Source organism: Sturnus vulgaris, chromosome 1 (assembly GCF_052056855.1).
Source record: "Sturnus vulgaris isolate bStuVul1 chromosome 1, bStuVul1.hap1, whole genome shotgun sequence".
NCBI classification, from domain to species: Eukaryota; Metazoa; Chordata; class Aves; order Passeriformes; family Sturnidae; genus Sturnus; species Sturnus vulgaris.
In genome coordinates, this window is record NC_142243.1 from 101,736,595 (window position 1) to 101,761,649 (window position 25,055).

Below are 25,055 nucleotides of genomic sequence, written 5' to 3' on the forward strand. Positions count from 1 at the left end.
ACAGACTGGTGATCAGGCACAGATAAGGGAAGCTGGCCTCTTTAATGCTCTTTTCTGTCAACTCCCACTCCTAGATTCCCTTCACTTGCACATTGATTCATTGGTCAGCATGGTCTCCTTGCCCTCCCCACCTGCAATATCCTCTTCTTTGTCTCAGTTGAAGACTCAGGTTGACTGCAGTTTCTTGGTTGCCCATCAATTAGTGTGAATGAACAGGCACATTTCTGCTTATTGTCTTCATTAGGCTAATTGTTCAGGTTTTATATCTCTGTTTGTCTCTCTCACTAATCATCCCAATCTTGCAAGGTCATTAGTCAAGACAATCATACTGAAGGAAAACAAAACCTTCTCACCTCCACACCAATTAGTGTGATTGACTGCGTTTATTCTTATAATAATTTCTCTTATCAATTGTCACTCAGGTTTGCCTCTCTAAGTTCTTGTTTATGGCTCCTTTGACCAGATACCCGTAAAAGAGCAGATATCATCCTTCCACATACCCTTGCAGATTGTTTTTGTAATTAGTAAAATGATTTTACATATAAATTTTCATTTACTGCAAGTTTTTATAGCAATGGGTTAGTGATGGCTAAACAGCTCTTCCTTTGGACCTAAAGATCTGCTTTGTTCAGTGCATCTAGTCAGAGTAAACATTAAGCTGAAATACTGTATTATTTGCAACAATTTTGAGTATATTATATATATATATATATATATATACATACAATTAATTTGAAATTTTATCAGTGATAGTTGATTATGGGAATACAGGTCACTCTGGCATGTATTTTCCTTTTTGCCATGGAATAAGTCTAGAATTATGTTTCTAGAATTACTCCATATTTATGAAATATGTCTGAAATCAGTCTGTGCCCAGTGTTTTTGGCCATGGTCACTGAAAACTGTAACCTTTACAAGTTTTTACTTCATTTACAAAACAAAGAAATTTTATACTTTCATTTCTTAAACAGTAGTTGCACCGTAGGCTACAAGACTAATGGGTGTTAAAGTGCTGGAATACTATTCAGCATCTGTATTGTGGGGTACAAAACTGAAAGATAACACTGAACAAGAATACAAAGAGATCTCTTAGCCTGGTAATGCTAGATTTAATTCCTAATTTTGAAGAATGTCAGAAAAAGTGCCATGGTGAAAATGTTGACTGACAATTTAATCACTGATATCTAAAGAATCTCTAAAGAATTAATTTTTTGTGTGCAGTTCAAGAAAGTATTTGCAATGAGGAAGGTCTTTATCTTGCTGAGGTAACAAGAGAGACTTGGATAAGATTAAATCACAAATTTAGTTAACGAAAATGGAACAAAATACACCTCCGAAGATATAACACTCCCCAGAAAACAACCAAAAAACCAAAACCCCAAAGAAACAGACACTAAGAAACAGAAAAACAGAAGTTAAAAAAAGTTTTAGAGATTTTAGAAGGAAAGACAATGATATGCTCCCTGTTCCTCAGAAGTGTTAGATAAAATCATCATTTCCTTTATTCAGACATTCATCTCCTCTCAGTTGAATTTAGCCTGCCTTTTGTCCTGTTCCAAGGGTAGACAAAGTAGAGAAAAAGAACAGACACCTCCCAGCTTGCTGTGAAGTTTTCCTGCTTTGTACACAGTGCACATCTTTGTCCGTTCCCATGTTCTGTGTGAGCCTAGGCTGCATTTTTCTCTCCATCTCATCCCTTGTGCCTTTGCCTGACGTATGCAAAAGCATGATACGATGACTGCTGCATAAAACATACACAGGAATTGCCTGCTTATATCCAAACAGCTCTACTTACTTGCTGAGTATGCTCTGTGTGCTCTTTTCTTTTATTGACTCTATTTATGATACTGAAAATGGAAGCAGAATTCTTTTCCAGAGCAAGAGTATTTGGATAGTAATATAATTTTCTGTGTCTAAGTGAAAACTAAGACTAAATTAATTGGCCCCAACTATCCCAGACCCAGATGTTTCAGACCTTGAATTGCAGCTTGGAGCAAGTAATTTACTTATTGGAGTCCTGGACATATGTTAAAACTGGCGTTTCATGATCATCTACTTGACAGGAAAGGAAGTCAGTTTGTTTTCCAGTGGGCAAAAGTTATCTTCACAGCTAAGGATTGGTTTCATGAAAATCTTCATCTCATGCTACACTTTGTTCTGTTTTGTTTCCATTTAACGAATTAACATAATGAAAGAGACAAGAAATAGAATTTGTGGGATAAATATGATTAAGTAACACATTGGTAAAATTCTTGGGTGTTTTATCCAAACCCAGTTTTTCTCAGTGGATTCCTGTTTGTCTAAAGGAAATGAAACCTAGAGAAATAAGTTTTTTTTCCAATACTCTTCAGTGAATAATTTAATTTTATCAGGCTTTCATACTGCCATTCATAACATCACCTGAAAAAATGCCTTCTCCTCTCAGAAAGCTTGGAAAGGCTTAGATGAGTGGTGGCTTCAATGCAATCTGCCTAAGTTAATAAAAATAAAGGAAGAAAAGAAGGTGGTATCTGCTTTAGCTAGTAAAAAACCCACATATTGTGCTAATATTTTAGAAACAATATTCTATTGAAAGAACTTTATTGTTTTCTGTCTGTGTATAACAACAGCTAATAAGTTTTGTCTAATGTTTCATTGCTCTGATGTGAGATAAGAGGAAAAAAGCCTGTATGTAATAATTAGATCTTAAAAGTTGTTTACTTTGACTTTCAAAAGGCTTTGGACATGATGGATCTGTGTTGGGAAGTAACAGTCTGGAGGGGAGCAAAACAAAATGAATGAAAAAGTCGGGTTAGTGGACTGAAGTTAGTGGCTGGTGCTTTGCCTGGAGGTCAGTAAAAATTCCAGGACCTCTGGAGTGTCTCCTTGGAGCTGGCCTGTTTCTCTTCTGAATCAGTGACCTGTAGGAAGAAGCAAAAGGCACCCTGGTACATTTTTCAAGTCTAAGGATGACAACAAATGAAGGCAACAGCTGACAAGCCTGGAGGCAGGGCTGCTGTACAGAATGTCCTGGCAGGCTGGAGAAATGGGCCAGCAGAGACATTGTAAAATTGAACAAGAACAACACAGGCCCTCACAGTCGCTTTTTTTCCTGCGTATGTATAGACAAGAAAATGTGATCAGGAGCACAGAGCCAGGCTCTTTCTTTTGGGCAGGAGGTTAAAGCTGCAGAGACCACCCTAAGTTTACCTCATCAGCCTGGATTATCTTATGATTTTATGAGCTCCAAAAATACCTAATGACACTAGATATCTGTATTCTACAAAGTTAGCATTTTTAGGCAAATTTGTATGCATGACCTCTTGAGCTTAATACATGAATTATAGGACATCCATTGTCAACGATAGTTTAGAAGATTATTTTTGTGGAGTTTTTTATACAGTGATAAATTTCACCTACATTATCACTTTCCCTTCTCTGTCATGATCATCACAACAAATCTTGATATGTGTGGGAATTTATATCTATGCTTTTGCACTGTAATATTTTCTTCATATGTCTTATTTTTCCTCTGTTGTCCATTGAGATAAATTAAAGTGTGAGGAAGAATTTTTTCATAATTTTAAATAGGAGCCTGTCAGTAGGGGTATTTTAATGAATTCGGGTTATTTCATGACCAGGTACTTTTGTCCTTTATCTTAAGAAAGGCCAACTCTTCTTCTTAATGATGACAAAACCATGATTGATTTCTGACAAGAGAAAAAAATTATGCATGACTTTTACTGCAAAGAGTTTTCCTTTGAACTAGAAACTTCTTTAATATAGATGAGAACTGTTCTACTGAGGCTTTAAGATAATAACTTTAATTAGGGCTCATTTGAATTTTTAGTGCCTACAGTTTGAGTAAGGATGTAAATGAAAGGAATATTTTCCATATTTTTTAAGGATACAAGTATGTGTGTGACAAAAAGGTATATTTTCTTTATTTAAAGACAATTTTTTTTTAAGTTCTTTAGATTAGTTTGAAAGGATTAAAGTAGGTTTAAGCTTTTTAAAGGTATATTTGTCATACTAGTCCTATAACACAACATACCTTCAAAATTTAAACAACAAGAAGAAAAAGTTATGCAATACTCAATATTTGTGACGTGGCCTTTAAAACTTATCATAAAATTAGCATAGAAAATGTACACTTCTGTTTGAGATTCAAGTAAGTGAGTTCTTCAGTTGACTGTAAAAGAATTCTATAAGCCTCTGGGCATCTTGTCTATTATCTTTCCTTGAAAAAACATAATGATGCAAACTGGTGAGTAATGGTGTGCAGTAGCTTGAGTTTAGCAGGGGAAAAAGACCCAAGTAGTTTAAAATTAAATTTATTACATTTATCAAGTACTGAATTCATCAGCACAACACTGTTACCAGAAGGTAACGCTTGGAAGCCTTGAAACTTGTTCTGCTTTTTCATGATTGGTATAGGCCAATATATTAGTGAATTAGTACTTCAAAGTCTTGCTCGCCCCTGTGTTCTGAGTCCATTCTCGCTCTCCTTTTCTACCTCATGCCCATCCCTCTGTTTTACTCTCCCTTTCAAGCATGAGCTCACACATAGACCTGTGTCAGCTCTTGCAATTGTGTAACCATCTCATGAGATCAGCTGGGTGTTCCCCCAGTTGGTCTGGAGAAAATTAATATTTCTTTCTGGTACTGTCAGAGTTTCAGAGGGAGTATGACCATACAGTTTTAGCACTGCTCACTCCATCCATGGGCACTTTTCCTGGAATAATGAAGTAGGGCAAATGTAATCTTAGCAACAAGGAGTTTCACTGCATCATTATCAGCATGACACAAGAAATGCAGGGCTGGTTATAGAAAGAAAAATGCAACAGAAGCAATATCAAGGTTTTTGTTTTGGTTTGATTTGGTTTGTTTTTTTTCTCCAAGCCAGATGTTGTTTGTCAGAAAAACAAATGAAATTCACATACACACAAAGAGAGGTGATATTAGATATGCTAGCACAGACTGTAACATATTTTTTACTCTGGTAAGCATCAGATGTAGATCTTAATATAGATCTCATTAAAGCAGTACAATTTATTTACATAGGCTTATGGTGCAAAAATTTGGCTTTATTTGGGAGGATATTGTCAGTTTACATCAGTTTACATCAAAGTGTGTTTATTAGAGGAATATACTTCAGGACTGAGGATGTTAATTAATGCTGATGCAAGTAAAGTAACTGTTGTTGACTTCAAAGATGCAATTTTGCATCATCTTTGTAAACAACTCCTGTTCCTGCTGAAAAGCTCTCTAATCTCAAAATAGGATATTAAAAAAACAAAGAAACAAACAAAAAATCTGATTAACTAACCCTTCACAAACCAATTTAATTAAATTATAATCCTCTTTATTTTTAATCTAATTCTGTTATGATCTCCCACTTCATTTCTGATGATATTGTTGGTATTTTTCTTTTTTTTTTTTTTTTTTTTTTTTTGTCCATTTCTCTATACTCCTATTTTTTTTTTCTAAATACTGAGGATTTTTATGGTGGCAGTTGCATAGTTGGAAAAGTGTCCCAACTGGTTTAATCAGTGTCCAGTAAATTACAATAAAATTTAGCTTTCAATTAGCCATCAGGGTCAAACACTGTCCTCTTGAGCGTGAAGAATAAAAGTTCAATATTTCAATCTCTTTATTAAAAGATTCTCTTGGGTTAGAGAAGCAGACAAAAATCATGCTATCAAAGGTAGTGAATTTGCCAAATGTGCCTTTGTAACTAACTCTAAAAGGCTGGGAATATTTTCAACAGATTAGAGAATAAAATGAGAGGTGAAGATTCTACACTAGAAAACTGCATAATCTGGCATCATTGCAAATGGAAATAATCCTATTTTTTTCTAGAAAGACCCCTTTGTATATTAAATTTGCTTTCAGTGTATTTTAAAAAAGCTGTTACAAGAATTGTTTGTTCTGCTCACATCTGGTCTTTAAAACACATTCATTAGGCAAACATTTGATGGTAATTAAAGAAGAAATGTCACATTCACTGTCTAATTTCAAACACTTGACTGTTGTATTAGGATGTTCTTCCTCTGGAGCTTTTATCATGCAGGCAAAAGATGATTGTAGCATCCAAAAAAACCCCAGAAACCAATTTAACAAAAAACCCCAATCAACCAATCCACCAACAAACCAACCAAGCTAAAAGATCCAAAAAGCTTAGAGGTGTATCAGGTATTCATTGCCAACTGCTGTTATGTAACTGGATTTTGCACCTCTTCCCATACCCAGTGTGTTTATTTTTTTCTGTAATTTTCTTTTTCATTCTAATATTGCATCCCAGAGCTGTCTTCCTTCCTTCCTTCCTTCCTTCCTTCCTTCCTTCCTTCCTTCCTTCCTTCCTTCCTTCCTTCCTTCCTTCCTTCCTTCCTTCCTTCCTTCCTTCCTTCCTTCCTTCCTTCCTTCCTTCCTTCCTTCCTTCCTTCCTTCCTTCCTTCCTTCCTTCCTTCCTTCCTTCCTTCCTTCCTTCCTTCCTTCCTTCCTTCCTTCCTTCCTTCCTTCCTTCCTTCCTTCCTTCCTTCCTCCCTTCCTCCCTTCCTTCCTCCCTTCCTCCCTTCCTCCCTTCCTCCCTTCCTCCCTCCCTCTCTCTTTCTCTCTTTCATTGGTTGGTTTGCTGTCATGATTTTCTCCCCAGGCCAGGTGTATGGGCATAATAAGTAAAAATGTTCATGTGTGATACTTAGAAAATAGGATTATAGTAGAAAATGGAGTGGAGTTCTGTTCACAGTTTTTAAAATCTAATAGCTATGGGCATCCAGTTTCTCCAGACATTACCAATCATCTTGTCTTTGTTTCTGTGGGAAAACTAATGCAGTCATAGGATATAAAAGTGTAGGACTTGTAAAATATTTTTGCTTTGAGTACAATTATATGTGCTGAGTTATCCTAGACAGAGAAAAATTACTGTTGAGTAAACCTTTCACTTCTGTTTTGTGATAAACATAGCAGTATTTTTATCTTCTGAAATGACTGGGAGGTTGAGAGGGAGTTGTTATAGCTAGATTTAAATAACATTCAGTTAGTAATATACTTTGGCTCCATTGTCACAAATTAGATTTCACAACCAATACAGAGTGTATAAAGAACTGTGAAAAGTAATTTTTATTTTAGGCTTATATAGGTTTCTCTTTCTCTTTTTGTTTTTTTCCCCAAAGGGGGATATTAGGGGATATTTAGGCTTTATTATAATTTTCTGTAGAAATCATAAAATAAAATCATTAAGTCCTTCATAAGAAAGAATGGTGGAAGTTAGATATTATATTGTAAAAAATAAATCATGCATTACTTACTTTTTTGTAAGTTAGTGGACGACCACGTCGCAGAAAGAGCTTTACATGTGACATATTTTGTAATAAAAAATAAATTGTCGAATTTGTTGTCGTGAGGTTTGTTTCACACACTATTGAGATACAGAAAGATAGACTAAAACCTTCAAAAAATTTTCAGATTTGTGGCGATACCACTTAAAACTAGAATATTATTACATTGTACCAATATTATTACCATGTACCATTATTACATGTGTACCAAGATCTGAAAGCTTTTTCTGCCATCATTGGGTAACATATCCTACAACAGGTCAATACAAGAACAACATCTCTTGCTGATCATATTAACTCACTGTGATTTCATACTTGTTTTAAGAGTAGAAAGTGTAAGCTGTAAATAAATTTTTTGGCTCTTCCCAATTTTCAGATTTTTAGGTCTTGGATCTTGTCAGTGAAGTCAGGTACAAAAATTATAAATTCCTGTGCCACAGCAGAATCTGGAATACTACTACAGCTTTTGTTCTTTTTCTTCACCTAACCTTTTTGCTCTTTGAATATATTATCTGTTTTCTTTTTGCACTACAGAGATATTTACTATCAGGGAAAAACTTGCCTTCAAGTAAGTACACGTAGGAAGTCTCACTCACATCAAAGGATGTTCTTCTCAGCTGTGTGGTAACCTCCAGGTCTTCATTCTGGAGAAAGAAAATAGTGAAATGTATTTGTTTTAAACAGGGCAAATAGGTATCCTGAGTATGAACTTTGAGCAAACTTTTAAAATATCCGTGCAAAAAGGTTTTAATGTATTATAATTTTGCAAATCTTAACAGAAAGTTTTGATCATTTCACATTTAATGGCAGCCTATATAAGACTTAGAGTAAAAAACAATTCTTTCTATATCAAAATAAAATTCGTATCTGTACCACAAATTCTACCTGCAGCTATCTGAGACCTTATCAATGCTTTGAAAATGACTACTGACAGTATTGGATATTCCTTTATCTGCATTATTAATGGTGACTCACCTTTTCTTCTTTCTGTGACTGCAATATATAGTAATATATACTGTGCAATATTTAGTGATGTATGCAAACTATGTGAAGTTATTCTGTGAAATGGGATTATTTTGATGGAGAGACAGCTGGTAGAAACAAAGAGGCATAAGCAGAAGAGAATATTATGAGTATATAGGATTTCTCAGAGTTTCTGTTGTTTTATTGTCCTACTTAGACTGGATCCATTAGCAACAATAAGTACACCAGCACTGCTTTTAGCCTTCTGCTACCTCAAGTTCTGTTGACAAACATTAATAAAACAAGGTGGGAGGCCATTATCTAGCTTTAAGGCCAAACTATATTACTTATCCTTGGATTTTCTCTTGACTATTTGGTGAGATAGCTGCATTAAGATATATGAATATAATTTTTGGTTTGTGTTCTTTTCCCTTTTCAGAATGCCTAAAATAGGGTGAAAATGGAATCACAGGCTACTTTCATACCAAGAAATGGACAGTAAATATTGAAATCCCTGATGTGTGACAATTGAGTAAATGTAGTTCAGAGCAAGCGATGCAGAAGTCTGGCAGTTCAGGAGTAAATCTGAGTTGTATTGACCAGCCAAGTTTAAAGTACATGGGAAGTTGTAGTTATTTGTGCAGTCTCTTGTATATTATGGCTCACTTGATGACTCACATGACATAGATTGAGGTCTGAGCTTGTGAAAGTAGAGTTTCTACTTCCTGACCCCATCCAGTCCTTGCAGAGCTTTTGTTGGTTTTCTTGTTATTAGCTCATATTAGCTTCATCTCAGAGAATAAAAGTTCTATTTAGAGGTCATGAGAAACAAAACAACCAAAAGCTATTATGGATTTTTAAGGATGTTTATAAGCTCTCTGTGAAACTGCATGAACTTGGTACTTATGCACAATCTTATTTACAACAGTTCTGTACCCACAGAAAAAATTCTTATGTGTATGGATTTCTCTACAACTGGTTTATTTAATCAGGTCTGAGTCACTGAATTTAAAGCATGCAATATCTTTTTTTCCTGAATAAAAATGAACAGAGATATTACTTTTAAAAATATGAACTGTGTCCTCCATCCTTGTTAGAAAACAAATCATAATTTAATATTCTTTTGCATGGTAATTTTATCTCAGTCATATATACTTGTTTTTAAAAAATTATTTCTATAGCTACATTTTTTTTTTTGTGAAGTTTCTAATTTTTACAATGCTTTAAAAGTAAGGTAAAAATACATTTAGTAGAAAAGATTACAAAATCCACTAAAATATTTGACTGAGCAATATAAAATTATTCTGCCAAAAAGAAGATGACTGTCTAAGAAAGAGTATAGCAATTTTTTTTTACATTAATAGCAAGAATTCTTCTCTAATCTAATTCTACCTAATCTTATTATTTTGAAATGCATTACTTGAAAATCTCCCCGTCAATATGTTTATGTATCCTTCCTAACAGTCTTCTATAGCATTACAAATGTATAAGGCTTCCAAAATCAAAAGAGTTTTGGGAAAATTATTATTCAGAAACTAAAATAGGATACATATAGAAATGTAAAAGGATACAGGGTATGCAAAAATGAAGCTTCATTTTAAAGGGAAGGAATGTTAGCCACCCAAAAAGGAGATAAAAATGGATTTAAAGTTCCAATCTCTTCTGCAAATCCTCGATTTTCCTCATCTAAATATGACGGATAAAAACATAGTATAGCTTCATAATCATGGTTAAATCACAGGACACAGTAAACTGTTCACTGATCAATACTAATGTTGAAATTAACATTTTTGTTATGAAGCTAATTGAATCGAAACTTAATGTACAATAGGACTTAGTGTCTGAATACTAATTTTCCACCAATTCTTAATCTGTCTTTCTGTACATGTTCATTAAAAACTTCTTAGGAAATGGTTGTGAACTGGTACTACAGGGATCATCACTGGCTAGTTGTGTATATCAGAATAATTTAAGGAGAAAGGACCCCATATCTGAGAGCTCTAAAATCAGGAAGATAATTATTCACTTCTGAGAGTGAAGCTTTTTTCATCCAAGAAAATATAATGGTCTTTTTCTCTTTACAAGTCCTTTCTTTGTTTATTTCTAATTTTTCCTCTGGATATATTTTGGACATTTTGCAGGGTTTCTTGACAGAGAAAACAAAGTAACTTGTATGAACAAAGTTAGGCCATGTGCATGGAAATAACCAGTTTATTACTTTTTGTGACATCCATACTTTTTCTCTGCATTATGTACAGAGTGAATTGTAAGTAATCTTTGGTCTATGACAATAAATAAAGTTATTAGTTAAGAAGACAAGTGTTTCACTGGGGTTATTTTGAGAATCTGTTTCAAATGTTTTGAAGCATGCTTTCCTCTGCTGGCATCATCTCCCCCACATGAAATGCGTTCATTAAAAACCAGACCAAAAAAACCCAAAGACAAAATTACCAAAAAACCAACAAAACAACAACAACTCCAAACCAAACCAAACCAAACCAAACCAAACCAAACCAAACCAAACCAAACAAAACAAAACAAAACAAAACAAAAACAAAACAAAAAGACTAAAAATACCCCGACTCAAAACAAAACATAAAAACAAAACCAAACCCAAACTCAAACACCAAACCAGACCTTTCTATCTATTTTAGTCTGCTAACTAATGTATAAATGGTAAAAAGGTGGATAGTTGAAGACTGAACTACATACTCTGTTTTTCTGGCTTTTTGGAAGCTGTGCAGGTCTAATAACATTTTGGAGGGAAGTGTGCACTCTGTCCCACTGTTTTAAAATCATGTTGGTGTCTCTGGTTTACTTTTTCGCTTAAGAGCCTGTGAAAGTCCTGTTAAATTGATGTTTGTTTTACAGTGTCCTCTTGAAAGGTTGAAACTAGCTTTACTTCTCTACTGGGATCAGTTCTGTGATAAAAGTCCATTAGTCTTTTGTTTCATGTATGTATTGCACATATTTTTTTTATTTCTGATAGGAAAATTTAGCCATAGAAGAAACAATGTTTCCTCTCCTCAGGAACATAGTAAAAGCACTTTTTCTGCCAATTTATATTTTCATATGGATTCTTCTTTTCTGAACAGCTTGACATGAGAAGATTAGGGTATGAAATCTCCTTTATCTCTCATCTCTGAGAATGTCATTGCTTCTACGTGCCAGAAATATTTCCATTATTGCAGTTGCTGTATTTGCCAAGCCTAATGTAAAAAATATTCCAAAAATCCAGAAATTACATCTCTTTGTGAGCAGCCTGATTTTTTTTTCTGTTGCTGTCACTTACGTATTTTGTGTATACATGTATATATATCTCTATATGTAATCAGGCCCAATAATGCTAAGCTTAAAAGAGACCAACAACTCCAATATGTGATGAAGTACAGTGCAGCAAACTAGTAGAACAAAACTAGAAGATAGACTGAGGAAAGGACTACTAATAGAGTTTCCTCACATAAGCTCCACCAACATCGCTTAACAAAACCAGAACAGAATTTGTCATGTCTTTTTTTTTTCCGATACAATCTCTGTATTCTAATTACTCTCCAAAGTGTTAAATCCTCCCTTCTCTTTCTCATTTCACTTACTTGAAACTGTACTTTTTCACCCTGAATTCCTACTACATTTTTTTCTATTTCACATCCTACCCTACCTCATTCTACCATCGCAGATCTTTGCCAGTGATCAATATCCTCTCCCAAGGTATATCTCTTCCTTCCTAGGGCATTCATCACTCTGCTTTAATCTTCTCCATCTGGTGGGGGTTCTATCCACGCATCTATTCAATGGGCCCGTGGAGGGCACCAGCATTTCTTATTTCCTGCATCTTCTTTACTCTGAGCAGCGCTGTGTAGGCTGGACGCGGGTGACACGCGGGACAGCGCCACACTGATGTGCTGTGATGTGCCACTGAGCAAGCTGTTATCATCTTGTCCTTTCCTCTATGTTTCAGCTGGCCCAAGCAGAGCAGCATCCATCAAGGCTAGAGACAAAAGATAAAGCATCAGCTCAAAGATCTGTCATTGGAGCTGGTCTGCTCAGGGATTAGATAACGCAGGAATGTCTTGCTGGCATTCTGTCTCTAGATGGCACAGCACGCCCCACGTAACAAGGCTGTGTTGTAAACATCCGTGCAATATCACATTGTGGGTAATGAACAAATCTCAGCTGTGCATTGCATTTAAAATATTTTAAGACATCTCAATTGCAATGTCCTTTCTTAACTGCATTCTCCTTCTGACAGAGACTTTTGACATTTTAAAATGGTTCTTGAGACATTCAAAGCACGTCAGATATACAGAGAACTCTTTTAACAAGTGGATCCCTCCAAGGACTTCCAAATTTCTCAAAATTGCACTAGAAATTAGATACAAGGCATTGTCAGGACCGATTGATAATTTGTATATTAGTGTTTGGGAAACTCCACTGTATCCTTTCTTAAACATATTTCTTCTATACCACACTTCTTTAGTCACATAATTGTGTTTCAAGACGTAACACCTGCAAAGTCTAAAGGCTCTCATCAGGCTATCATCATCATCATCACTAGCTAGTACATATTTCTGTAACATACACATACATACATAAATGTTTCCTTTCACCTACAAAATAATAATATTTAGTGGTTACTCTTAAATTAAAATAATTCTAAACAGGCTAAAAGGAGAGAGAGAAAACACTTCTTAGCCTTTTATTTCTTAAAGTCACTGTTCCTGTGAATCTTGTATTACTGGGTTTACTGTTAGGCTTGTCACCATTTATTTTGATTAAGAAGTGTTATACAGCCTTTTTAAATGAGAAGAAATAAATCCTCCTGTCTTCATCTCTTTCTACCCCACTGTGAGGGGAATGGTGTTGCAAGTTTCATTATATGGAGAGAGAAGTTGATTTTTAATAGAGTAGACACTCTCTGCAGAGCTACACTTTACAGCTTTTGCTCTATTTTACTTTCCCTTTGGTAAATCTAATTTTAGATGTGAAGCTTCAGATCAACAAACAATCATATGGTGAAACATATATTGTATAAATGCACAGTATTTGTCATAAAAATTTATTCGGTTTTTATACTTAATTTTTTCCCCTACTGGTCAGATGTAAGAGACTGAATAAAGAACAATATGAGTTTGAAAGTAAGAAGTGTTGAGTGAAAACAGAAATAGTTGATGCTGTTCATTAAGTCGCATTATTTCAAGTTTAGTTTTAATTTTGTTTTCTCTTTTTTCCCCTCTTATTTTCCTTTTTCTCATTTTCCCCTTTAAACTTTGCAATAAAGTGATACATTTCAAATATGTTTGTCTACCAGGGAAGCTCTTTTTTGCTAGACTATGATTTATATAGTTATTGTCAGCTTGAAGTGTACCTTAAATAAAAAGTAGTCTTTCAGAGATGACACTCAGAAAATGCATGGTCCTGCAGTATTGTGCACTTATATTTTTTACACATGGAAGACTCAAAGAAAGAAATTGGGATATAGCTTGAGGAAACAATCTAGAGGATGATACATACAGACAGAAAGCTAACACGTGAAAACGGGAGTTTGTGGCTATCAGTGATGTGTTCAGCATGCCATAAATCACAGATATTTATGTAACCATTTTGCCCAGAGCATCTCTTATGACGTTGAGCACTACTCAATGTCTTATAACAAGCTTAGAATCTTTAGTATAGGGGTGGGTGAACTAAACACATTATCTACTTTTGTTCAGCTCAGTTGTTCATGTAGTCCTTGCAGTAATGCTAAAAAGACCCAGGTACTGCCACGGGCAGATGGTGCCTGTGCATCATGGGCTTAACAGTAACACCTTTTGTGCCAGACTGATACGATTACACTGACACTGTGCAATTACTTCAAGAAACCATGCAGAAGTAATCATCAGGCAAAATATTTAATAGTATTCCAGATTCTGAAGACATAACATCAAAACCTGAATGAGGTAGATGTCACAAAGTTGTTTTTTATTAGCATCTTGGTTATATTACACTAAAAGTGAATACTTGCTTTAATCAGGAAACAGAAAGTTTGTGAGATAATTGAGAACACACTTTTTTTTTCTTTCTGTGGCTATTGATACTTGTGTTTTCCTTTGCAAAAAATGTGTTTATACTTTCTAATATATGAGTAAAGATAACTATCACATAGATTCTGATTTTTTACACCTCACTCAAAATTCCAAAGCTGTTTCAAACAACAAATTTATTTTAGTTGAGCAATACAGAGATTTTTAAAAACATGACAGTTACCTAGATCCCACTGAAAATGGTTTGACGTGCTCTTCTTCAGATTTTCTTCATTTTTCATCTATAGGAAAAAATATTAATTCAGAACAATCCTCAGAATCTGTTACTTATGAAAGTAAAAAGCATGTAGACTTGTGTAGTACTGTGATTTCTAGTTTTATAATTGGGCCATCATATTTAATATACTTAATGTTTGCATATGTTAACAGAACTCACTTTGTGCCTGTGTCCAAGTATGTCTGTGAGTATGTGTTTGCCACACTTTCTGAGTTAAAATTTCAATTTTTATTTCCTCTTCTCTCTCCATTTCTCTATTTCAGTCTCAGTTTTGATTTAAGATGTGGTCTGGGTAGTGAAAATATTTTCCTTGAACTGTCTTGTTTAATAAAGAGCTATACAGATATGTTCAGTATTTTCTTTTTCACTCACCTGAGAAAATAGGAAATATTTTAACAGGTCTACCTTTAGTAAATCCACTTTTAATATCCTGCCATTTTTCAATACATATCATGTGATGTTGTTTTCATAAAAGGATAAACATAATAGTCTGATAGACATTCAGATGAGTTAATATAGCTTGATGATATTATTGTTTCTTAATTACCAATCTTGTAATTTTTTTCAGTTCCATCATAGCTATAAGCGTAATATGTATCAATATAATGGATTTTAGTGTTCTTTTATTGTCACTTAGAGCTCTCTTTTTAGTTTTCCCAACAAAAGGCTTGCTTATAGTGTGTTTGATACTCTGGAATGCAGGATAGCAAATTGCAAAAGCATTATAAAATGCAAAGTGAAATAAAACCCCGAAATGGTCAAAAAACAGCAGGTCAGTTTAAGTTATGCTGAAAGTTTTGCCAATGGCACTCTCAAATATGGTGATGAGATCAGAAGTAGATATAGACAATTTTTTATCATAGCATATAAAAAGAACTTGTAACTCGTTAGAATTTTTAAATGTACTTATGGCATTTCATGTAGAGATTTTGGGGGTTTTTTTTAGAGTTGGTTTCTTTTTTTTTCTTTTTGTTTTATTGGTTTGCTGTTTTGTTTTGGGATTTTATTTTATTTTTTTTTTTTAATAAAACTATAATTTATTTTTTCTCTGTTTACAATGTACCTAGTTATTATGAAAACAGCCAGACATTTCCATGATGCAGTCATGTCAGGCACTTTTGGTTTGCTCTTTAGTCTATGAGTATGATCTAACTCTGAATTTCGATCTAATTTTGAAATAGATCCGGCTTTGAGTAGAGAGTAAGACCAGATAACCTCTAGAGGCAGCTTTCAACCTAAAGCATTTTGTAATTCTATCTCACTTACTTATTGATGTGCTATCCTCCCTCTTCTTTTTCCTCATTTTCTTCTTTATCCTCTTCCTTTCTTTATTCCTCTTCCTCCTTCTTGTGATCTTTTTGTACAATCTCAGTCTCTAAAATAAGGTAAGTGCATCTTATTATCATTGCTTTCTAAAGAAATTGAGACCTTAGAGACTTTGCCTTAAAAAGCCCCTGAAATTAGTCATTATGGTTTGGTAACTTTACTGATTTAATTTGCACTTTTAGTGCAAAAGTACAGTAGCTTGCATAATTTAGCTTAAAAATAATAAGCCATAATTAGAACATGCTAGGCTGAAAGGGACATTCAAATTCTCATTAATACCTTTGGATCAAAATGGAGTTCACACAGCCAGTTCAAATAATTCTGCCCTATGTTTTCTACTTCTTAAGTAAACAAGCTTTTAGACATTTTATGTCTGATTTTTTGTGTGTAAAATGAAGATAATACAATTCCAGGTTCATAGTGTTATGGACCTATTGGTATTTTTCTTAAAATTAGGCAATTTTTTTAAGGTTATCCTTAAGATCACATAAGGGAAAAAAATAATTTATGTTCAATACTTGGTTATAATGTTATATATTTTGTAAAACAAAATATGGAAATGATTACAAGAAGAAAACCTAAATAGTTACCATTTCAAATGAGTCTATTAAATACTTCAAAATTCAAAATTTTGAAGGAAATTTCCTTCAAAAGTACCATATTGAGAGTGGGATTGAAGATGAACAGGAGAAATTAGTTATGATACACAAGACGTTCTAAAAACAGGATGTGTAGGTCATGTAAATTTAGTGTGAGAGCACTGAAGTCCACAACGTTACATTATGTAATATCAGCTTAGAATTATTAATTTATATCAACAGACTGTAGGTGTGAAACAAATCTAAATCTACAGTCAGCACTGCCAGTAGGCTGATGGAAAAGATAATTGGGTTGGTGTATTTAGCCAGCTATGATACTTCTCTTTTGGTATTCTTATCTTCAAGAAACTGGAAAGGTCACATAGTTCTTTATTAATTCACTTGAACAGAATTCTGGTCCAGATGCACTTAGAACACTTTTTTCACACTATCATCCTTTCACTGCAACTATTCTTTCAGAAAAAATTGCTATTCATAATAAAAATTCTTCACATTTCTAGGTGAAAATTTGTTTTTCCTTACCTTCCTTCTACCTCTTTAAGCTTTGATTCTGTTATCTATAAACACTATAAAATGTCTTTGCTGAATATGTAGATAGTATTATAAGAAGAATTAAATTGCTAGTTCAAATAATAGAAAAATTTTGTTTGTTCAATGCTGCCTTTCTGTACTCTATATTACTTCCCTTCCTTTTCTACTTGTGTTTTAGCTACTATTCTACTTCCTGTGCAATTTATTTTCTCTTTTCTATATTTTATTTGTCTCCACTACTTAAAGTGCATGTACATAAATGTCTTAGTTCAGATCAGAGTTGTGCATGGGGAGTAGATATCCCGACAGTTCCACTTAACTCTCATTAATAGCTTTGAGTAGTCATGTAGAGTAAAAAGTAGATTTTTTTCAAGATGAAACTGAACAGAAAAATGTATTGCAGAAGCTGATAGATAATTAATTAGTGGGATCAGATTAAAGATACTATAGTCTCTAAATATATATATGTTGAGCACTAAGCATCATCAGTACCATACACTTTATTTCACAAACCTGCTCCAGTTTGGCCACACTTTTATGGAAGTAGACTTAGCCTTAGCTTCTTGAGAACAAGTATTCAATGAAAAATAGCTCACCCACCCCCTCACCAGTTTAACTAACTTTTGTCAATTAAATTATGACTACGAGGATGGAGGAAAACTGAGGATTTGAAAAGGTGTGATAAAAGGACTGTCCTGGGTTCTGCCCAGGCAGATATTTCTTTTTAAGGTTGCTATTTATATTCTAGTTTCCTGATTATTTCTCCATGCTGCCTTCTTAAGAAATGAGAGAAATTGTTTATTGTTTTTTTCATCCAATTACAGTACACGTCTGAGGTGTACTTGCTTTTCTCTAGGTTTTTTTATTGTCTTTCTTAGATGCTGTTGTGGTTGGTCCTGTTTCAGCTATCAATCATCCCAAGAATCTATAGAATCAAACTGCTGCTGGTGACATATGTGTTTGTGAGCTTTTACAAAAACTCTACATGGGAAAATTCAAGTATCTCTACGGGAAAAAAAGTTTGGGCAGGCAGGTTTAAGGTGATAGAAGTCTTGAATAATGACCAGTGGCGGGTAGAAAAACTTCAAGACCTTCTATTTATTTCATAATGAAACATAAAGGTTGTGTGCCATATTTTAAAGAAATTATTAATTTCCTTATTCTATTAGGAATTGAGGGAATCAATTAAAAGCTCCCCGCTGTCTGTTCACTAAGTGAAGGTGTTTTTTTCATTTCCATTCCAGCTCTGAGTGCAATATTGATGTATGTGTCTTCATTTCTTACAGAACAAATAGAAATTTATGGGCAATTGAATCAAATTTCTAAGTGGTTTCACTTTGTAGAGTTCAAATATTAGTATGAATTGATTTTTATACTTACTGTAGTCACCATCTAGCAATGAATTATTTGCTGCTAATAATTATTTTTAATTGTTGCTTGCACAGTGTATCCATTTATCAAACAATAGTCAGCAGAAGTTGTTTTCCTTCTTCTGTTTACCGTGCAAACTCATGCTTACCAGGTTATCAGGTATTTTTCTAGAAATGTAATCCTCTTCATCTAATTTCTTTCTTATTGAGTAACAGAACATTTTTTCTGTAGTCACAGTTAAATACAAAAAAATGCCCATCTGTAAGGTTATGAGAGCAGATAGCAAAGTGAATGGGAGCAATGGTACTGGTTTGTCCTATGGCTCAGGAATATGCACCCATGACAAGCCTGACTCCACTGCTTTCCTGATAAACCTATGCTCCAGCACAGGGTAACTTTAGGATACAAACAGCAGTCGGTGACTAAAATTTGGCTTAGTGAGATGGAAAGGTCAGCAAGTAAACTCAGATATTCTTGTCTTCTAACTTCTTTGAATGAACAACCTTGAGGGATCAAAATCAGTTTGTCTAATGTCTGGGTGGGGACAACTTGTTCTGACTGAGGTTGTATTCCAGTCAAGATTCTTTTAATTCAGAATATTTGAAGGCATTTGCTTTATTTGAACTATGAATAAATCTGTTACAGCAGAGCAACATCCCAATGCATGCAAAGACTCTCAAAGGAGGAATTATTGTAGAAACTGAGTTTAAGACCTTTGATTCATAAAACATAAGGTTTTTCTAGTGGAAGCCCCATTTAGGTCAGGGTAGCATGTCTGCTATTACCATCATGAGCAGAGGCTATCTGCTAGGGGGAGATGACAAAGCTACATGTTGTTTTGTGGAGTGCACAGTTGCCCTTAAGCATATGGTCTTCTGCCAGTGTTTGAGGAAGCTCTGCTGGACAGATAATTAGAAACTTGGTGATAAAATCTCTGCTCTTCAGGCAAAATAATCATAAGAGTGGTGAATTAGCAAAAGCAGCAGAACCTCAAGAAATATTTAATCTTCTAGAACAACCTACTCTGCTTTAAAGTGAGTGTTAACAGTGAAGTAATATACTCTTTGTCAAGGAAGACTGTAATACTGTCATTTCTCGTGCCACAGACAGAGAGAAATGTGCATCTCTCCTTTGAATAAAAGTGATTCTTCACTTACTGGGATAATAATGCTTGTGAAAGTTGGAATCAGCAGTGCTAAGTAGTAAGAGATGTTCCAAGTTTGTTCATGATGCATGATTTGTAAAATATTTGAGTTTGCTTCTTAGATTGACTTGAGAGTCTTAAATCTTAGGCACATATGTTTCTTTCTCATCTTCTTAAAAGAAAAGGAGAATAAGAGATAATAAATGTGCAATTGCTTAATGAGTGCTAATGAGTAAAAGAGTGTTCCTCTCATCAGTACTGTAATCTTGTTCTAAAGTTCTCTGTGCATCACTGATAACTGAGGTTATTGTTGCTTTCCAATGAAAAGTGTCTTCAGTTTCTTACTGTGTCATAAGAAGGAAGAAAATGTTGTCACAATGTCTGATCATATGAATTATCTACTCTTTGCTGAAGAACAGAAATAAGCAATTTGTGAAGCATTTGCCTTTCTGCAGATTTACTTCTTGCAATTGTAGGCAAATGAAATTCAAAACACACCATTTGCAATAAGCTGACCACCATTGCATCTCTGGTTGCAGTTTACACCTTTTGTCTGAGCATGTTTTAGTTTAAATGAAAAATCCATGTGCATGTTTTGGTTACACCTGGACTTGTATATAAGGAACTTGGGTGTTCCTGTGCCATTGGTAAAGTTGCTCCCTAATATTCCTTGAAAGCAAAGAGGAGGAAAATCAGCTTCTCTTAAAAAGCGTGGCTGGAAAAAGTAAAATTTTAAAAGATAGATGTGGGAGTAGGTACTGTGAAAGAAAACTTAATAGAATAATACAAAAGTGAAGACAGAATTATAAGGGAGAATATGTCCTTGATGCTTCACACAGGCATCTCCTCGCCCAGTAAGAGATAGTTAACTGCTGAGCAATAGCGAGGACAGCAACTGTCTGTGACTGGAGCTATGACAATAAATGCAAAGGAAAACACTTAAGAGAGATGTCAAGTGTTTACTGGGCCTTGAATAAATAAGCCCAGTTTTAAATAGCTGCTTATTAAGTGAATTTTTCCCATTTTATGACTTAAGCAAATTGGTATTCCTGCTGACAGAAACACGAGAAATACTGAAATTAATTACATGGTTTAAGGAATAGGCCTCGTGTCTTTTTTATTGGGGTATTTTAAGGGCTGGATGTGATACATTGGCTCAGTTCCTACAAAGAAAATGTAAAAAACCTGAAACATAGGAAAAACTAGGATAAGGATTATAATTTGGATTCACATAGAACACTATTTTCAAAAATTATTTTTATAGGGTAATTATTTAGGAAATCACTACAAAATGGACTCATATGCTGCTTCTGCTCATGTTATATTAAATGAAACAGTTCAACATAAGTGGTCTTTATAAATTCTAAAACGAGCACTGATATCTCTCTATTGGAATATTTTATATTATTTCCTTCTACGATGCAAGTTTCTCCTTAAATTTCATTAAATGCTTTCTGATTTCAGAGATTCCTAATATAGTCCCTCTTATAGTGCATTTTCCTGAGCATTTGCATGTGTAATCTGAGTAAAAAATGTGATATTTAAACTACAGTTTAAAATGTAAACATTCAATTCCCTGAACGCAAAGGTTGTATAACTGCATAAAGAATGTAGCAAGGTCTATAGATATATTGGTCACCTCAGTGCCTGGGAAGGTGATGGAGCAATTTCCAGGTGCACAAAGGTCAGGGCCATAAGGAATATGATCTTGGATTCACTAGTGAGGAGTCATTCTTGCCTGACATGATACACCTCTGTGGCAAAGTGACTGTCTGGGTAGAAGAAGGGAGAGCGGTGGGTATTGTCTACCTAGACTTCAGGAAAGTTTTCTACTCTGTCTCCCATGAAAGCCTTACAGAGAAGCTGGTAAGTATGAGCTGGGTGATGAGGCTGTGATGGTCGATTGTAAACTTGTTAGCAGGGCTCTGAGTAATGGTGATCACTGCAACAAAGTCTAGTTGGGAGCCAGCAGTGAGCCCCGGGAGCCAATATTGGATCAAACCCTATAAAAATTCTCCATTCATGATATGGATGACAAAGATGAGTGCACTCTCAGCACCACCTGGACGTCTGTGTCAAGTTCTGGGTTCCCCAGTATGGAGTCATAGGAGGAAGTCCAGCAAATAAGATGATTTGCTTGCACAAGCAGTCTTTTAAAGAAAAGAGCTGGTATTTCAGGGAAGGAAAATGACCCAGGCCAGGGAGTCTCATGAAACACTAAGAGAAGGGGCTGGACAGAGTAGGAGGAAGGAGACAGAGTTATTAGCAGAGAATAAGCTGAATTCTTAAGAAACCACTCAACTACCAAAAATCAGTAACAGAAAATGAACTACTAAGAATTAGAAATACAAAATGAACCAAGCACACAGATTGTGACTCTGGGAAGTAGTGCTCAGCAGGTCAGGCCATGCAGCTACTCTCTGCTGCCAATGAATGGCCCATGGGGACAGAGGCTGCCAGCCCCTCTGGTGCTCAGGGATTCAGCTTCACTGTCCTCTGGTCCCCTCTTCCCAGGAGCCTTACAGACACTGCCTATTGTGTCTTCTTGGAAGCTGGCCTCAAGTCCTGCCTCTGAAAGTCTTTGTCTGCCATTGCTGCACGATGGGTGCTCAAGGGATGAGAGCTCCTGGTGAGCAGCTTTGAGCGGGAGGCAATCAGCAGCACTGCCAAACTGCACAGGTGGCAGCAGGCTGAACCCATCACATCTATAAAGAGCTGCACTTGGCAGGAGCAGGTGCTGCGCTGGCGGGGACTCCGTGTCAGATTTAATTTACTGGATGATCTGGCTCAGCAAACATTCAGTAGAGATGCTTGCTCCTGCCTAATGTTAAGTAGCTGAGTAAACACGATAGAAGATCACAAGTGTTAAATAGCTGCTGAAAAACACAAGGTCTTGAAATGTTCTAATGCACAAGAAGTTTTTTTACTTCTTTGACTGCTAACATGCCTAATTTGTACATTATATCAAAGCACTATTGTTTCAAGATTACCCAGGACCCTGAAAATATTCCAAGGTCTTTGTATACATCCCCCAAAAGTCAATTTGTAGAGAAAATTTTAAGCGTGAGCTTCAAAGCCAAGTTTGAACAAAGTCGCCAAAATTGGTGCTACTTTCCTGATTTCTCTTCCTCAAAAACAAATTCTGCTCCCAAGTGTCCTATAAGTTATTTTTTTGAAATGTTGTCTTATTTTTTATATTGCTAAATAATCATCCTTCCTCCAGTTGCATTTTCAGTGAAATAGACGTTGAGATGAGAGCGTAAGGGTCGAATACCATTATTAAATCATACATCAATGCTTTGAAGAGAACTTGAGGATGGTGAAGGGGATACAAAATTACAACAGTTCTGGGTTTAAATAGCAAATTTTGACAGCCTCTCCTTAATTTCATCTTCTGACATTATTTGTCATTTTTAAAGAGTGACATTTACGTATGAGTCACCTGTATTGTTAGAAATCATAGATTTGTATTTTAGCTGCTGTTGTGTGACAAGAGTATTCCATCTATTATGTCAGTATAGGAGACTGTCACTATTATAAATTGGGATGTAACAATCCATGTTTGTCAGAAAATTGCAATGAAGATATTTAAAATATATCATAATGCTAAAAAAAATAAACATTCTTAGAATTTGTGTTACAATCAAAATAGCAATTTTCCCTGTATCTGGCTATTGTAACACATGTTCATGGGACAGTCCTTGAACAGTTGAAGTAGATTTTTGGCAGTTCGTGTGTGAATGTGTAGACATGTTCTCTTCCAATCTCCTCTTGAATAGCAGTAATAACAACAGGAATAACAAAAATTTAAGCACTCATTTTATATTTTTTGCTACCTTTTTAATGCCTTGAAAAGAATATTTAGAGGGATGCAGGTCAATGTAATTAATATTTTTCAATAATAATGTATAGTTAGGTATCTGCCATTTGCTATGGATGATTAGAAAATTCAGTGTTGTGATTATTGACATAAACATTTGGATGAGATTTTTTTCCAGTGTCAATGTGACACTTCATGAAGAGAAAGTTGAGAATCAAGTTGCTATATCATGCTGATATTCTTTGAAATATAATAAATTAGAGTTAAGTTGATTTAAGTGTGACTTTATTTTTGTTAAAATAGATCCTTGCTTCATCATCCTTAACATTAATGTAAGTTTTACCTGCAGCAAACCATGTTTGGTCCTACATAATGGATACAGTACAGACCCATTTAACAATTAAGATATTCCCAGTCAAGTATAATTGGCACAATTATTCTGTTTTACTGCTGTCCCCTTTGTAGTCATGCTTCTGGTGGTCTGAAATAAATGGCTGTTGACATTTCAATAATCAAGTTATCAGTTTTTGTATGGAATGATTAGCACAGTTTGTATTAAGGAAAAAAAGCAAATTTTTAGATGCATTAGTACTTTTACCCACAGCATTAGCAAGTAAAACAGCTCTAAGGCATTAAAAAAATCAGTAATTTAATTTATTCTCCAAGTACATGTAATTTTCAGTCATAATTAGGGTTTGGGATTTTTTTCACCATTACATAAGGTGCAGATACCTGCTTTGTCAGGAGTTTTTTGGTTAACTTTTTATTTAACAACTAAAAACCCCGAGGGGGAGGAAGTGAATTTTTGAGTGTGGGGTGGCCAAGTCTCTATTCCAAATAGGACAGAGGGGGTGAGCACCCACCACAGAAGTGCTCTGCATTTTGAGCCAGATATAGGAGAAGGTTGATCAGAAGCAGATACTTCTGTGCTTTTAATTATGCTGATTGTCTTCTTTTAAACAATTCAGTTGCAAAACTGCCCACCCAGCCCCTCCCCTGGGAAGGTCACATTCACACCATATATGAGGACATTCACCTTCACATGTAGGCATGAGAGTATTCATCCCTTCTGACGGGGCACAACTGCTGGGTACAATTATGCTGACATGAGAGGCAGCTGTCATGTCTTAGGAGGGGCCATACACCATGAAAAACCCCCAAAGTGCTCACAGTCTCATTCCTGAGACCTTCTACCAGACGTCTGCACAGGATCCATAGTGTTGCAACTGATCCAGAGTCTTTTGCAAAAGGCAGTGTAAAAAAACCCCTCCAGGGAAGATGCTTGGGTGTACCCACATATATACATATATACATATATATGTATATGTATGTATACTAACCCATTGAATTAAATGTTTTGCAGGCTTTCCCCCACACATGTTGGATCAAGACTGCAACCATCACTTCGACCAACACCTCATTGCTGGTCCAACAGTGGTGATATCTTTCTGCTCTTATCCTTTTCTTTCTCTTCCTTTCTTTTCCTTATGCATTTTCTAGAGTGTTATTTTTAGTCTTTCATATTGCTGTATTACCACAGACAACAACCAAAAAAGCTATGTACCTCCTTTGCATTGCAACTAAATTGTTCTAAAATAAACCTACTGTGCTTACAAATTCATGAGAGAATTAAAAAACAAGGATTTCTGCCTTTCAACAACAAAATCTGCTTTTATTTTTGT

At 35.1% G+C, this 25,055-nt stretch overlaps 1 long non-coding RNA gene across 1 annotated transcript in view; it reads right to left on the reverse strand.

The window, feature by feature from the left end:
• Positions 1-565: 565 nt before the first annotated feature.
• LOC148225379 (uncharacterized) overlaps positions 566-25,055 on the reverse strand; it is a 65,369-nt gene continuing 40,879 nt past the window's right edge. Inside the window, exons 3-7 of the long non-coding RNA XR_015803849.1 lie at positions 15,849-15,957; positions 14,529-14,586; positions 11,941-12,270; positions 7,916-7,963; positions 566-2,900 (exon numbers count right to left, since the gene is read on the reverse strand). This is a non-coding gene — a long non-coding RNA (uncharacterized LOC148225379). The remainder of the gene's footprint in view (positions 2,901-7,915; positions 7,964-11,940; positions 12,271-14,528; positions 14,587-15,848; positions 15,958-25,055) is intronic.